General features: G+C 44.4%; 1 protein-coding gene across 1 annotated transcript in view; it reads right to left on the bottom strand.

The window, feature by feature from the left end:
- The window catches only part of LOC126282036 (myrosinase 1-like), a 143,818-nt gene that overhangs the window by 21,108 nt on the left and 107,178 nt on the right, over window positions 1-15,532 (bottom strand). The window lies entirely within an intron of this gene.

Here is a 15,532-nt window from a genome sequence, read left to right as displayed (position 1 = left end):
TGCTCAATGGGGGACAGATCCGGAGATCTTGCTGGCCAGGGTAGTTGACTTATACCTTCTAGAGCACGTTGGGTGGCACGGGATACATGCGGACGCGCATTGTCCTGTTGGAACAGCAAGTTCCCTTGCCGGTCTAGGAATGGTAGAACGATGGGTTCGATGACGGTTTGGATGTACCGTGCACTATTCAGTGGCCCCTCGACGATCACCAGATGTGTACGGCCAGTGTAGGAAATCGCTCCCTACACCATGATGCCGGGTGTTGGCCCTGTGTGCCTCGGTCGTAGGCAGTCCTGATTGTGGCGCTCACCTGCACGGCGCCAAACACGCATACGACCATCATTGGCACCAAGGAAGAAACGACTCTCATCGCTGAAGACGACACGTCTCCATTCGTCCCTCCATTGACGCCTGTCACGACACCACTGGAGGTGGGCTGCACGATTTTGGGGCGTGAGCGGAAGACGGCCTAACGGTGTGCGGGACCGTAGCCCAGCTTCATGGAGACGGTTGCGAATGGTCCTCGCCGATACCCCAGGAGCAACAGTGTCCCTAATTTGCTGGGAAGTGGCGGTGCGGTCCCCTACGGCACTGCGTAGGATCCTACGATCTTGGCGTGCATCCGTGCGTCGCTGCGGTCCGGTCCCAGGTCGACGGACACGTGCACCTTCCGCCGACCACTGGCGACAACATCGATGTACTGTGGAGACCTCACGCCCCACGTGTTGAGCAATTCGGCGGTACGTCCACCCGGCCTCCCGCATGCCCACTATACGCCCTCGCTCAAAGTCCGTCAACTGCACATACGGTTCACGTCCACGCTGTCGCGGCATGCTACCAGTGTTAAAGACTGCGATGGAGCTCCGTATGCCACGGCAAACTGGCTGACACTGACGGCGGCGGTGCACAAATGCTGCGCAGCTAGCGCCATTCGACGGCCAACAGCGCGGTTCCTGGTGTGTCCGCTGTGCCGTGCGTGTGATCATTGCTTGTACAGCCCTCTCGCAGTGTCCGGAGCAAGTATGGTGGGTCTGACACACCGGTGTCAATGTCTTCTTTTTTCCATTTCCAGGAGTGTATATATATTTTGAGGTTGGGAAATTACCCACTTACTATATCCAAAAATTCATCTAATGAGTAGAAGGAGTTGCCATTAAGAAATTCTTTTAATTTCCTTTTAAATGCTATGTGGCTTTCGGTCAGACTTTTGATGCTATTAGGTAAGTGACCAAAGACTTTTGTGGTAGCATAATTTACCCCCTTCTGAGCCAAAGTTAGATTTAACCTTGAGTAGTGAAGATCATCCTTTCTCCTAGTGTTGTAGCCATGTACAGTACTATTACTTTTGAATTAGTTCGGATTGTTAATAACAATACGATACAACAAGTAAGTAAATTAAATGAAAATTTTCGGTGGTTCTGAGCCACAAGCATACAGCATTTTTAAAAGGATATGCCGTCGTTTGACCGCATATTTCTGAATATTTCTTGTGTACAGTGTAGATTTCGGCTTTCATGCCATTATCAAGTACGATGTTCTTAGAGCATTAAGATAATGTTGCTAGATACTGAGCAGGATAACAAATACACAGTTCAACAGATTCAATGTTAAGCACATGTTAAGCAAATCTGTTGAACTGTGTGTTTGTTATCCTGCAGAACACATTGCAAAATGATGTTAATGGTCTAAGAACACTGTACTCGATAATGGCGTGGAAGACAAAATCTAGATTGTACACAACAAATTTACATAAATATACAGTCAAATGGAGATGTATTTTTTGAAAAAAAAAATAATTAAATGAAGCATAGAATGTAAGACTGGGAACTTTATAATTTGGAGACAATAGTAGCCAGTAAAAGTGAATATTTTCAGCTTTTTAAATTAACTCAGTAACCTCGACTATACACTGTAACAGTCAACTATCTAATCAAAATAATCCGAACACCTATTAGTCGCCACTGAAATGGGGTGTGTCCACCCTTCACGTTCATTAAGGCTTGAAGTCCGCTGGAAACACTGAATGTCTGAATGTCTTTGCAAGAATGGTAGTCCACTCTTCCCCAGAAGCCGAAACCAGAGGGAGTACTGATGTTGGAAGCTGAGATCTAGAGCGTAGAGACATTCTGACTCATCCCCAAGGGTTCCTTTTGGTGCAGGTTGGGATTTTGGGCAGGGCAGTTCACTTCAAGAAAGTTACGGCCCACAAACTATTGCCTCACAGATGTGACTTTATAACAGTGCGCATTAACACGCTAATAAAATCATCATCTCTGCTCTGTTCTTCTACCATTGCAGCACGCAGCGCTGTAAATGGAGGTAAGCCAGTTAGAAGGCTGATGGTGGATGAGATTTTCACTGCCAGTATTCGGCCGGCAATGGGGAGGAAGTACTGGTGTAAAGTTTCTCATCACTAGTCCTTGTGCGAGTTTCCTGGGTTGAAGTCCAAACCACTTTGCAGAGCCTTATGAAGTGATGGCAAGTAAATTGTTGATGGTCTGTCGGATGTGGACGTTAGATTCGGAGGGCCCCTTGCTGCTTTTCGAGAGGAGACGGCTAAGTGTGGTGCGGGCACTGGGTTTCAACCTCTCACTCCTCTCATCATTTCCAACACGTACATGACAGTACATTACACACACATGCCATTATGGTCATCTATACTTAACTGACTACAGCTGTATCCACAGCTTTCATTATTCGCGGTGGAAAGGTGCCTGAGGGCGCGGAGAATAGGAAAAACCTTTCCAATTAGGCGACTGAGGCAGCCCTTCGGAGTCTCCAGCTATTCATGCCATACGATTTTACTTATTTTAGGGGACCACAATGAAACCACGAAAAACACTCCTGTACCGTAAGACTATTTTCCCCATATATCACTATTGGCACTACACAAGATGGCAGGTAACGTCCTCCAGGCATTCTTCATAACCAAACCCTCCAAGCGCATTGCCACAGGGTATTGCGTGGTTCTTCACTCGTTTCCAGGCATTCGCTCTCCAGTGACGTCGCTTTTTACCGCAACTCAAGCGTCGATTTTCACTGACTACAGAAATGTGTGGTTTAAGAGGAGCTGCTCAACCACGTACTTACTTCTCTCCTGGCATTCAACAAACCCAAACCCTTCCATTGGATTGAGACTGTGTATTGCCTGAGTCATGACCCCAAATCACTCGTTTTCAGGCATTCACTGTCCAGTGGTGTCGCTATTTTCGCAACCTCCAGCCTCGCTTAGCACTGACTACAGAAATACAGTAGAGCGTCGATTTTCCGAAGTAATTGGGGGACATGGGTGTTCGGAAAACTGGTTTGTCCGGATAATCGAACTGTACATGTTTATTTGCCAAAAAGAAGTACTGTACAGTAAATTTATTCATAAAAACAGGCATCTCTTTTAGTATAACAAAGTAACATACATAGACAACTTCAGTAGGAATATATAGTATGTGGCACAGTTTATTAAACAAAAATATATACATATTACATACGCATTTTGCATGAACAATACATACAGTATACAAAATTAACGTTTAAAAAAATCCTCTATTTTGGTCTATCTAAGCAAGCCTAGACGCTTACGAGCAGCCAAGTTACGTACTTTTTTTCATTACAGATATCTTAAACTGGTCACTTTCATCTTGGGCTTCAAACCATCGCAAGGCAGTATCTAAACAAGTGAACGCCTCAGAAGCTGTTGGTATACTTTCATCTTCACTTTCTGGAGCACTGATTGATGAGATACTGGCGGCATCATCTTTATCAGTGACGACGTTTACAATCTCGCTGTCCTGCATGATTTGGTGTCCTGGATGTGCATCATCGATATTCATCCATTCATGAACATCTTCTTCATCACATTCGTGGCAATCTGTTTCTTTTAGCACACCGAGAACTGCGGACATATCATTCTGGTCGTCATTTTCAATCATACCTTTTGAATTTTCTTCTGTGTCCAAAATTTTATTCCAGGCTTTCTTCAGATTCTCTTCCTTTGCACTATTCCATGCTGCGCTGATCATGTAGGAAGCGTCTTTCAAGTCAATATTCTTATGATTTCTTAAGAGACTTTCTTCTACATCCTCTTCTCTTTCTAACAATAACTTACGCAACCATTCTTTCCTGTAATATCGTTTGAGTCTCAATAACGCCTTGATCCATGGGCCGGTCAGGAGCGCCTTGTGAAGGCCCCATTAGAAGCAGTGTTCCGCCAGCGGTCGCCCAGTGCGGCGACTATTGTGGAAAACTTGGTTTGGGAGTGAGGGGGATGATGGATGGCAGGGTGGGAGAGTAACAGGTGCGAGCGAGTACACAGTTCGGTTAAGCGGTCGTTCGGTTGACCGACGTTCAGATAATCGACGCTCTACTGTATGTGGTTTACGAGGAGCTGCTCAACTAGATACTCATTTTTCTATTATTTCCTACGCACAGTCAATTTGCTTGCTGCACTGTTGATAGCACTTTAGAACGCACGTTTGATTCCTCCCGCTGATGTGATGCGTTTTTCTACAACAGACCTCCACAATACCCAACGGTCCCTGTCCGTCAATACCTAAGGTGTGCCTGATCTTGCTTTAGTTGCAGTTGTTCCTTCGCACTTCCATCTCACAATCTTGGGGAACATTAAAAGAATGAGGTGTCCCTGATGGATCGATTACTCAGATGTCGTAAATTGACTAGCCTACGTTCGAAGTCACTAAGCTATCCTTACCGACCCACTCTGCTGTTACTGGTTCTCTCTACTGGCAATTGGACACTCCCTGCCACCTGTAATACTGACTGGTAGCCTCACGTTACGTCTAGCGGTCAATTCTCTATTGCTTTGAGTGTCCGCATTCCACACTGTGTGGGGTGTCCGCATATTCATTCTGCGGTTTCTGTATATAACAGTGTGTGGCTTATGAGGAGCTGAATACTGAAGAATTGGTTGGACAGGGAATTACTTCTCAGTTCTGAAAGCCTGTTTTCTGTGGTAATAGCAAATAGTTCACCATCTGAACGTAGTGATTTAGGTGAACTAAGTAAAAGAACGGAAAGGCTGAAATAAATTGTCCAAGAATCGCCATACCGCCCAACCTCGCACAAGATGAGAGCGCTTGTTCAGAAGCTTGTTGACCTCGTCTTGCGGTTATCGGCGAGGTATTTAGATAGACATGTACGTAATGGTATCCAGACACACACTCCACCTTTCAGTCTGCAGCTGCATTCCCCATTAACTAGACCAGTGGTTGGTGCTACAGCGGACGAAACACATAGAAGACCAGTTGTGTCCAACGCAGATCAGTTAATACTGTTGAAACTAGCAGTGCCTCTGTGGTGCGACATGTACTGAACACAGAGAGATCACACTAGCTTTACTGAAAAGGTTAAATTGCCATTTCAACTTGGGGAACTCAGTACCACAGTGCTGCATAATAACGGACGTACTCGCATAGGCGTTCACAGTCAAAAACATATAAGTTAACCTGTAAAGAAGTTTCAAACCAGCACACGCACCGTTGCAGAGTGGAAGTTCAGTATGGAAACATCTACGTGTTATGGATATTACTCCTTGTCCTTCAGCCCCCACGATCCTTCTAGAGTGGCATAACAAAAGGACTTAACGATACGAGAAAACCAGCAGAAATTTTATCACTTCACAAAACCTCTCTTTTGGTAGATTAGGGATTAGGAACAGCTAACCCTCGAATGAGAAGTTTTTTTGTTGCGTTTCAGCTGCACATTTTTAATTAGATTACATGTTTCGATCACTTTTGGTCATCTTCAGACCAAAGTATTTGCGTCAACCACCTATCTTGTCTACTCAGAACCACACACTGGAAACTCCGAAATGTGGTAGTACTCTGAGTAAACAAGACGGGTTGTGACGCAACTACTTCCATTAGAAGAAGGACCAGAGACACATGTAATCTAATTAAATATGTGCAACTGGGCTGGAACAGTAAATGAGAATTATTTTTAACATCTATACAGTTCCTGAATCTCTCAAGACGATCATATCGACTGTAGTGAACTTTTCGTGTTAGGAACAAATATTATTGGAAGAGGGGTTTATTTAAAAACACAACAAATAGGAAAGGATGAAAGGATGAACGCGTGCTTGAGGGTGTTTCGAGTTGGACTGCATGGCCAGAGTTTGCAGAATCCAAGGTTTGCATATCCAGCTTAACCAAGCACTAGAAAGTCGTCTACGCGCCATGCAGAGGCAACTGCAAAAAACATCTTCACGCACGCGTTCATACACACACAGACACATATTAGGAAAAATAGATACAAAGCGGGCTCTGTACACGTAAGTCAACAAACAAAGATTGCTTGTCCCTCCTCCAGGGGCTCTGTGTGATTGCAGCAGCGTAAAAATGGCAGAGAACCAGACACTACCCGCATATTACGACTCGAAAAACTCTTAACACTTACGAAACAGATTTAGCTGACCCATTTCAGTGTCTCCAAACTTTAATTCGTGGACTGGCAAACAATTTTTGTAACCAGCACAGCACAATATATGCCAACTCTATTACCAAGCAGAAAAGTACCTTTGTCTGCACATTTGTAAATGTGTAAACTATCTCACCTCATAACCTAAGTGATGTTTTATTAATTCAGGATTATCAAATGAATCCTCCTATGAACCATGGATCCTGCCGTTGGCGGGGAGGCTTGTGTGCCTCAGCGATACAGATAGCCGTACCGTAGGTGCAACCACAACGGAGGGATATTTATTGAGAGGCCAGACAAACCTGTGGTTCCTGAAGAGGGGCAGCAGCCTTTTCAGTAGTTGCAGGGGCAACAGTCTGGATGATTGACTGATCTGGCCTTGTAACACTAACCAAAACGGCCTTGCTGTGCTCGTACTGCGAACGGCTGAAAGCAAGGGGAAACTTCAGCCGTAATTTTTCCCGAGGACATGCACCTTTACTGTATGATTAAATGATGATGGCGTCCTCTTGGGTAAAATATTCCGGAGGTAAAATAGTCCCCCATTCGGATCTCCGGGTGGGGACTACTCAGGAGGACGTCGTTATCAGGATAAAGAAAACTGGCGTTCTACGGATCGGAGCGTGGAATGTCAGATCCCTTAATCGGGCAGGTAGGTTAGAAAATTTAAAAAGGGAAATGGATAGGTTAAAGTTAGATATAGTGGGAATTAGTGAAGTTCGGTGGCAGGAGGAACAAGACTTTTGGTCAGGTGAATACAGGGTTATAAATACAAAATCAAATAGGGGTAATGCAGGAGTAGGTTTAATAATGAATAAAAAAATAGGAGTGCGGGTAAGCTACTACAAAGAGCATAGTGAACGCATTATTGTGGCCAAGATAGACACAAAGCCCATGCCTTCTATAGTGGTACAAGTTTATATGCCAACTAGCTCAGCAGATGATGAAGAAATTGTAGAAATGTATGATGAGATAAAAAAAATTATTCAGGTAGTGAAGGGTGACGAAAATTTAATAGTCATGGGTAACTGGAATTCGTCAGTAGGAAAATGGAGATAAGGAAACATAGTAGGTGATTATGGATTGGGGCTAAGAAATGAAAGAGGAAGCCGTCTGGTAGAATTTTGCACAGAGCATAACTTAATCATAGCTAACACTTGGTTCATAAAAGAAGGTTGTATACATGGAAGAATCCTGGAGATACTAAAAGGTATCAAATAGACCATATAATGGTAAAACAGAGATTTAGGAACCAGGTTTTAAATTGTAAGACATTTCCAGGGGCAGATGTGGATTCTGAACACAATCTGTTGATTATGAACTTTAGATTAAAACTGAATAAACTGCAAAAAGGTGGGAATTTAAGGAGATGGGACCTGGATAAACTGACAGGACCAAAGGTTGTAGAGGGTTTCAGGGAGAGCATTAGTGAATAATTGACAAGAATGGGGGAAAGAATTACAGTAGAAGAAGAATGGGTAGCTTTGAGAGATGAAATAGTGAAGGTAGAAGAGGCCCAAGCACGTAAAAAAATGAGGGCCAATAGAAATTCTTGGGTAACTGAAGAGATGTTGAATTTAATTGATGGAAGGATATACACAATAATGCAGTAAATGAAGCAGGCAAAAAGGAGGAAGTGCAAAATGGCTAAACAGGGATGTCTAGAGGACGAAAGTAATGATGTAGAGGAGTATATCACTAGGGTTAAGATAGATACTGCCTACAGGAAAGTTGAAGAGAGCTTTGGAGAAATAGAACCACTTGCATGAATATCGAGAGCTCAGATGGAAACCCAATTCTAAGCAAAAAAGAGAAAGCAGAAAGGTGTAAGGAGAATATAGAGGATCCATACAAGGGCGATGTTCTTGAGGACAATATTATGGAAATGGAAGAAGATGTAGATGAAGATGAAATGGGAGATATGATACTGCGTGAAGAGTTTGACAGAGCACAGAAAGACCTAAGTCGAAACAAGGCCCAGGGAGTAGACAACATCCCATTAGAACTACTGATAGCCTTGGGAGATCCAGCACTGACAAAACTCTACCAACTAGTGAGCAAGATATATGAGACAGGCGAAATACCTTCAGACTTCAAGAAGAATATAATAATTCCAATCCCAAAGAAAGCAGGTGTTGACAGATGGGAAAATTGCCCAACTATCAGTTTAATAAGCCACGGCTGCAAGATACTAACACGAATTGTTTACAGACGAATAGAAAAACTGGTAGAAGCCGACCTCGGGGGAAGATCACTTTGGATTCCGTAGAAATATCGAAACACCTGAGGCAATACTGACCCTACGACTTATCTTAGAAAATAGATTAAGAAAAGGCAAACCTACGTTTCTAGCATTTGTAGACTTAGAGAAAGCTTTTGGCAATGTCAAATTCTGAAGGTGGCAGGGGTAAAATACAGGGAGTAAAAGGCTATTTACAATTTGTACAGAAACCAGATGGCAGAGTCGAGGGACATGAAAGGGAAGCAGTGGTTGGGAAGGGAGTGAGACAGGGTTGTAGCCTATCTCCGACGTTATTCAATCTGTATATTGAGCAAAAAGTAAAGGAAACAAAAGACAAATTTTGAGTAGGAATTAAAATCCATGGAGCAGAAATAAAGAATTTGAGGTTTGCCGACGACATTGTAATCTTATCAGAGACAGCAAAGGACCTGGCAAAGCAATTGAACGGAATGGAGAGTGTTTTGAAAAGAAGATATAAAATGAACATCAACAAAAGCAAAACGAGACATTTAAAACAGTAAATGAGTTTTTCCGTCTGTGAAGCAAAATCACTGATGTTGGTCGAAGTAGAGAGGATGTAAAATGTAGACTGGCTATGGCAAGGAAAGCGTTTCTGAATAAGAGAAATTTGTTAACATCGAGTGTAGATTTAAGTGTCAGGAAGACGTTTCTGAAAGTATTTGTATGGAGTGAAGCCATGTGTGGAAGTGAAATGTGGACGATAAATAGTTTAGACAAGAAGAGAATAGAAGCTTTAGAAATGTGATGTTATAGAAGAATGCGGAGGATTAGATTGGTAGATCACATAACTAAAGAGGAGGTATTGAATAGAATGGAGGAGAAGAGAAATTTGTGGCACAGCTTGACTAGAAGAAGGGATCGGTTGGTAGGACATATTCTGAGGCATCAAGCGATCACCAATTTAGTATTGGAGGGCAGTGTGGAGGGTAACAATCGTAGAGGGAGACCAAGAGACAAATACACTTAACAGATTCAGAAGGATGTAGGTTGCAGTAGTTACTGGGAGATTAAGTAGCTTGCACAGGATAGAGCAGCATGGAGAGCTGCATCAAACCAGTCTCTGGACTGAAGACCACAGCAACAACAATATCAAATGAACACTGGTGTTGAGCATATTAAATTATTAGGACTGTAGCTAGATTGGAAACTTTCTTCGAAGTATCACACTTAAGATCTTGTGCAGAAACTGAATGTTATTATCTTCACCATATGTGATACAGATGTAAAGCAGAGTGTATGTGTGCCTGGGATGCCCTTCCAAATCCCTGGATAGATTTCAGTCAAATTTGCCACATAAACAGCAGGCTTGATGAGTATCACTACGGTGGTGTTTATAGCGCAGATAAAGGTAAAACATGGTCTTTTTCAAGCCCCTAACAAATACACTGTCCTGCATGACAGGCATATTGTATGGGAACAATATCAACCTGCCAAATCAATCAGCTTTGCAGGGCAGCCTACATATAAGAGCACATTGTGTCGCGGTGGGGTCAGGGATTTTCTCTGCCTCGTAATGGTTCAAATGGCTCTGAGCACTATGGGACTTAACATCTATGGTCATCAGCCCCCTAGAACTTAGAACTACTTAAACCTAACTAACCTAAGAATATCACACAACACCCAGAGATCACGAGGCAGAGAAAATCCCTGACCCCGCCGGGAATCGAACCCGGGAACCCGGGTGTGGGAAGCGAGATGCGGGCCCTCGTGATGGCTGGGTGTTGTGTGTTGTCCTTCGGTTAGATAGGTTTAAGTAGTTCTAAGTTCTAGGGGACTGATGACCATAGATGTTAAGTCCCATAGTGCTCAGAGCCATTTGAACATTGTGTCAGCCTCCTCTGTATGGTGGCCTCTACCTCAGGGGCAAACAAATGATTTTCAAGTTCCCGATGTGTAGTCTGCCCCGCATCACAAATGTTTTGTGGGAGTAGATCTGCTTTATTGAACTGTACTACAGGAGCTACACATAGTGAAAATAATGGCTGGGAACAGACTGAGGTGTATAGAGGTATGGAAGATAGAGTTAGGGAAAGGAGTAAACGGACAGAGAGAGAGGGAGAGGGGGAGATGCATGAGGCAGGTGGAAGGTGTAAACCGGCAGTTGGCAGATAGAAAAGGAAGAACAGAAGGTGAAGATGGAAAGAGAAAGAGGGGAGGAGAGAACAGACAGAGTGATGGGTAGGAAGATGTGGTTAGAGAAGAGTTGGGTTAGTTCAAGACCATAGACAATGTTGCTAAAGCACGCCTGTGCTGTGGTACTTGATTCATAAATATGTGAGTTCGAAACGTGGTTGTGGATGAGATTTTTGCTGTCAGTATTTGACTAGCATGGGGAGGAGAGGTGGCAGCATAAAGTCCTGATCACTATTCTTTGCGCCAAATCTCTCTGTAGAGTCTCATGAACTGAGTGTATGTTGACATTGAATGGGGATGTTGAGCTCAATAGCCCTCTTGGTGCTACTCGAGAGGTCTAGGCTATGTGTCAGCTACAAGTTTCACCATCTCCCTTCGCTGATTATTGCAATCCAAAGTAAACATAAAACACAACCCTATTTACGCATAAATAGCACTCAGCTACACCCCACAATATACATATGACACAACTCCACATATCTGCAAGCAAAGAGGACAATGTGTGCAGAGGAAGAGTACCCTTCCCTATAAATTGCTGAACCCACCCATGGGATATCCCAGCCAACAATGCCACACAGCATTTTTATTGGAAACATACACGACACTTTACTCAGTGAACTCTTGACGGGAAAACACCTTAACCAACACAGAAAAACTGTTCACCCATGAAGAACATCTTAAACATGGTGTACAATGTGGTACACTATTCATTTTCAAGAGATTTCCTGTAACACTGATAAATTTGAATGATTATTCTAAGGTTATGACTTTCTTCTGACAGGCTCCTTTCATTATTCACAGGGGTCCCTCGTAGTAGTTTACATCCTTTCGTTGTAATTCCTTTTCTCGCATTTTCAAGTTTTTTAATAAACTTTTTGAAGCATCTTGTAACATCCATTACAAATAAAGGCAACCTTGACACTATTCGAATTCAACTGAAAACCTTTCTGATGCTCATGAATGGTCTCTGTAGGATTGCTCCCTAACAGTTTCTAGGCAAAAAGAGAACACTCTATACGTTTTCTTTACGAAAAATAGAATCAATTTGAAATGCAGCCTTTCCTTTCATTGTCACTGTTCTTATGAGATTGTTATAGAGCTTTACATTACCCGTGTTCCAAGGCTGCCTCAAATAGGCGTCACTGGTTTGAGTAAGAACGTCAAGAACGTGCATTTTCTAGTGCAACATAGTGAAATGACAACATTATGAAATATAATTTTATTACAGCGCTAATTTTACGTAATAAAATAATCTAAAATGTTAATTTTAAGACGTTCTGTCAAGACCTTTTCGTTGCCGTAGAAGACGTTCCCTAATCCAAAGCCCTTAATTTCAACCATGAGACATTTAACATGCTACAGTATTTTGTTGAACTCATGTGTGCCCACGTCTCTGCTCCCCTGTACTCAGCTTTAGCCCCTTTACGTTTTTGTGCAGATTTTTAATGGTCGTAGTATTATATTCATACTTTGAACAGTGTGTGTGTTGGGACGAGGGATATATAGTGTCACGATATACTTATGTGTTTATGTTAGTGAGATATTTCATGAGCACTAATTTCTCAAAAGGGTGAGTAGGATCTGAAAAGTCCAGTTACAATTCTTATAAATTAAAGTCATCCTTCATGTTTTCTGTCTGTATCTGAAGGTTATTATCAGAAACTACTATGGGGATTTTGATAGGATTTTCTTGAATAGACAGACTGATTCGTGAGGGCGGTTTGTATATCCTCGAAGACAAAAAAAAAGAGCCCATCACGAAGGAATTATCCGAATGTGACGGAAATTGATAGATGTGCGGCGCACGTACAGACAAACAAATGATTACGGTTTCAGAAAAATTGGATGATTTATTCAAGAGAAAGAGCTTCACAAATTGAGTGAGTCAGTAACGCGTTGGTCCACGTTTTACACTTATGCGAGTAGATATTTGGCATGGCATTGATTGATAAAATTGCTGGATGTCCTCCTGAGGGGTATCGTGCCAAATCCTGCCCAGTTGGCACGTTAGATCATCAAAATCATGAGCTGATTGGAGGGCCCTGACCATAATGTTACAAACGTTCTTAACTGGGAAGAGATACAGCGACACTCCTGGCCAGCGTAGGGTTTTGGATGAACGAAGAGATGCAATAGAAAATCTCGCCATGTGCGAGTGGGCGTTATCTTGCTGAAATGTAAGCCCAAGTTTGCTTGTCATGAAGGGCAACGAAACAGGCCATAGATTATAGTCGACGTACTGCCCTGCTGTAAGGGTGCCGCAGATGACAACCAAAGGGATCCTCCCCCAAAAGAAATGGCACCCAGACCATCACTCCTGTTTTTCAGGCCTTATGGCGGGTGACAGTCAAGTTGGTATCCCACTGCTGTCCGGGGCATCTCTAGACACATCTTTCGCCTGTAATATCATTGAATGGAAAAGAATTGTCTTTAGTCATAAGTCTCGCTTAGAACTGAGCTCAGATGACCAGAGAAGACGTGTCTGAAAACGCCTCAGACAGAGCTGGGATACCACCCTAACTGTCGCCAACGATATGGCCCGACAACCTAGAGCGATGGTCTAGTTGCTATTTCATTCCATAATCAGGACCTCTTGGGTTGTCATCCGCGGCACTCATACAGCACAGTAGTTCGTCGACGATATTCTAAGCCCCGTTTTGCTGTTCTTCACAGTAGGCCTTCCTGGGCTTATATTTCAGCCAGATAATGTCGCCCCCCCCCCCCCCACACACACACATACACACGAAGAGAGTTTTTAATGCTTGTCTTCGTGCATGCAAAGCCCTAAATTGGTCAGCAAGGTCGCAGTATCTCTCCCAAATTGAGAATGTTTGAGGAATTATGGACAGGACACACTGACCAGTTCATGATTCTGATGATCTAATGTGCCAATTGGACAGAGTTTGGTACGATACCCTCAGGAAGCCAGCCAACATCTCTGTGAGACCTGAGTTTCTCCTGGCGTATACAACTTTCAAATAACTTCCGGGAATTCAGCCAGGTAACACTTTCAGCGACCGCCGATATTTCGGCGAGAGAACACCCCGCCATTTTCAAGGCAAGGACAGGTGACGTACATGCCAATTTAAAACCTCGGTTCTCGGACTGAAGCAGTAAAGATAACACACACACTGAACACTAGTGCCACTAAAATGACCAGAGTCAGAGCGGTCGATAGTGAGACTAAGAATTCGCAGGTCAGGTAGCGTTGACTCCGTCTCTATGTTTTTTGACAAGGGAGAGAGCCGGATTCCAAACAGAGTTTAAACAAAAACTTCCATCCCTGTTAACGAGGTTGCTCGCTAATTTAATCTCAATTGCCTCCTTAATAACACTGTCCCAATAGCTGGATGTACATGCCAATATCTGGGTGTTATTATACACTCCTGGAAATTGAAATAAGAACACCGTGAATTCATTGTCCCAGGAAGGGGAAACTTTATTGACACATTCCTGGGGTCAGATTCATAACATGATCACACTGACAGAACTACAGGCACATAGACACAGGCAACAGAGCATGCACAATGTCGGCACTAGTACAGTGTATATCCACCTTTCGCAGCAATGCAGGCTGCTATTCTCCCATGGAGACGATCGTAGAGATGCTGGATGTAGTCCTGTGGAACGGCTTGCCATGCCATTTCCACCTGGCGCCTCAGTTGGACCAGCGTTCATGCTGGACGTGAGACGACGCTTCATCCAGTCCCAAACATGCTCAATGGGGGACAGATCCGGAGATCTTGCTGGCCAGGGTAGTTGACTTACACCTTCTAGAGCACGTTGGGTGGCACGGGATACATGCGGACGTGCATTGTCCTGTTGGAACAGCAAGTTCCCTTGCCGGTCTAGGAATGGTAGAACGATGGGTTCGATGACGGTTTGGATGTACTGTGCACTATTCAGTGTCCCCTCGACGATCACCAGAGGTGTGTGGCCAGTGTAGGAGATCGCTCCCCACCCCATGATGCCGGGTGTTGGCCCTGTGTGCCTCGGTCGTATGCAGTCCTGATTGTGGCGCTCACCTGCACGGCGCCAAACATGCATACGGCCATCATTGGCACCAAGGCAGAAGCGACTCTCATCGCTGAAGACGACACGTCTCCATTCGTCCCTCCATTCACGCCTGTAGCGACACCACTGGAGGCGGGCTGCACGATATTGGGGCGTGAGCGGAAGACTGCCTAGCGGTGTGCGGGACCGTAGCCCAGCTTCATGGAGACGGTAGCGAATGGTCCTCGCCGATACACCAGGAGCAACAGTGTCCCTAATTTGCTGGGAAGTGGCGGTGTGGTCCCCTACGGCACTGCGTAGGATCCTACGGTCTTGGCGTGCATCCGTGCGTCGCTGCGGTCCGGTCCCAGGTCGACGGGCACGTGCACCTTCCGCCGACCACTGGCGACAACATCGATGTACTGTGGAGACCTCACGCCCCACGTGTTGAGCAATTCGGCGGTACGTCCACCCGGCCTCCCGCATGCCCACTATACGCCCTCGCTCAAAGTCCGTCAACTGCACATACGGTTCACGTCCACGCTGTCGCGGCATGCTACCAGTGTTAAAGACTGCGATGGAGCTCCGCATGCCACGGCAAACTGGCTAACACTGACGGCGGCGGTGCACAAATGCTGCGCAGCTAGCGCCATTCGACGGCCAACACCACGGTTCCCTGTGTGTTCGCTGTGCCGTGCGTGTGATCATTGC

This window comes from Schistocerca gregaria, chromosome 7 (assembly GCF_023897955.1).
Source record: "Schistocerca gregaria isolate iqSchGreg1 chromosome 7, iqSchGreg1.2, whole genome shotgun sequence".
Lineage (NCBI taxonomy): Eukaryota > Metazoa > Arthropoda > Insecta > Orthoptera > Acrididae > Schistocerca > Schistocerca gregaria.
The sequence above is the reverse complement of the archived record's forward strand: the minus strand, read 5'-3'. Positions and strand labels throughout refer to the sequence as shown.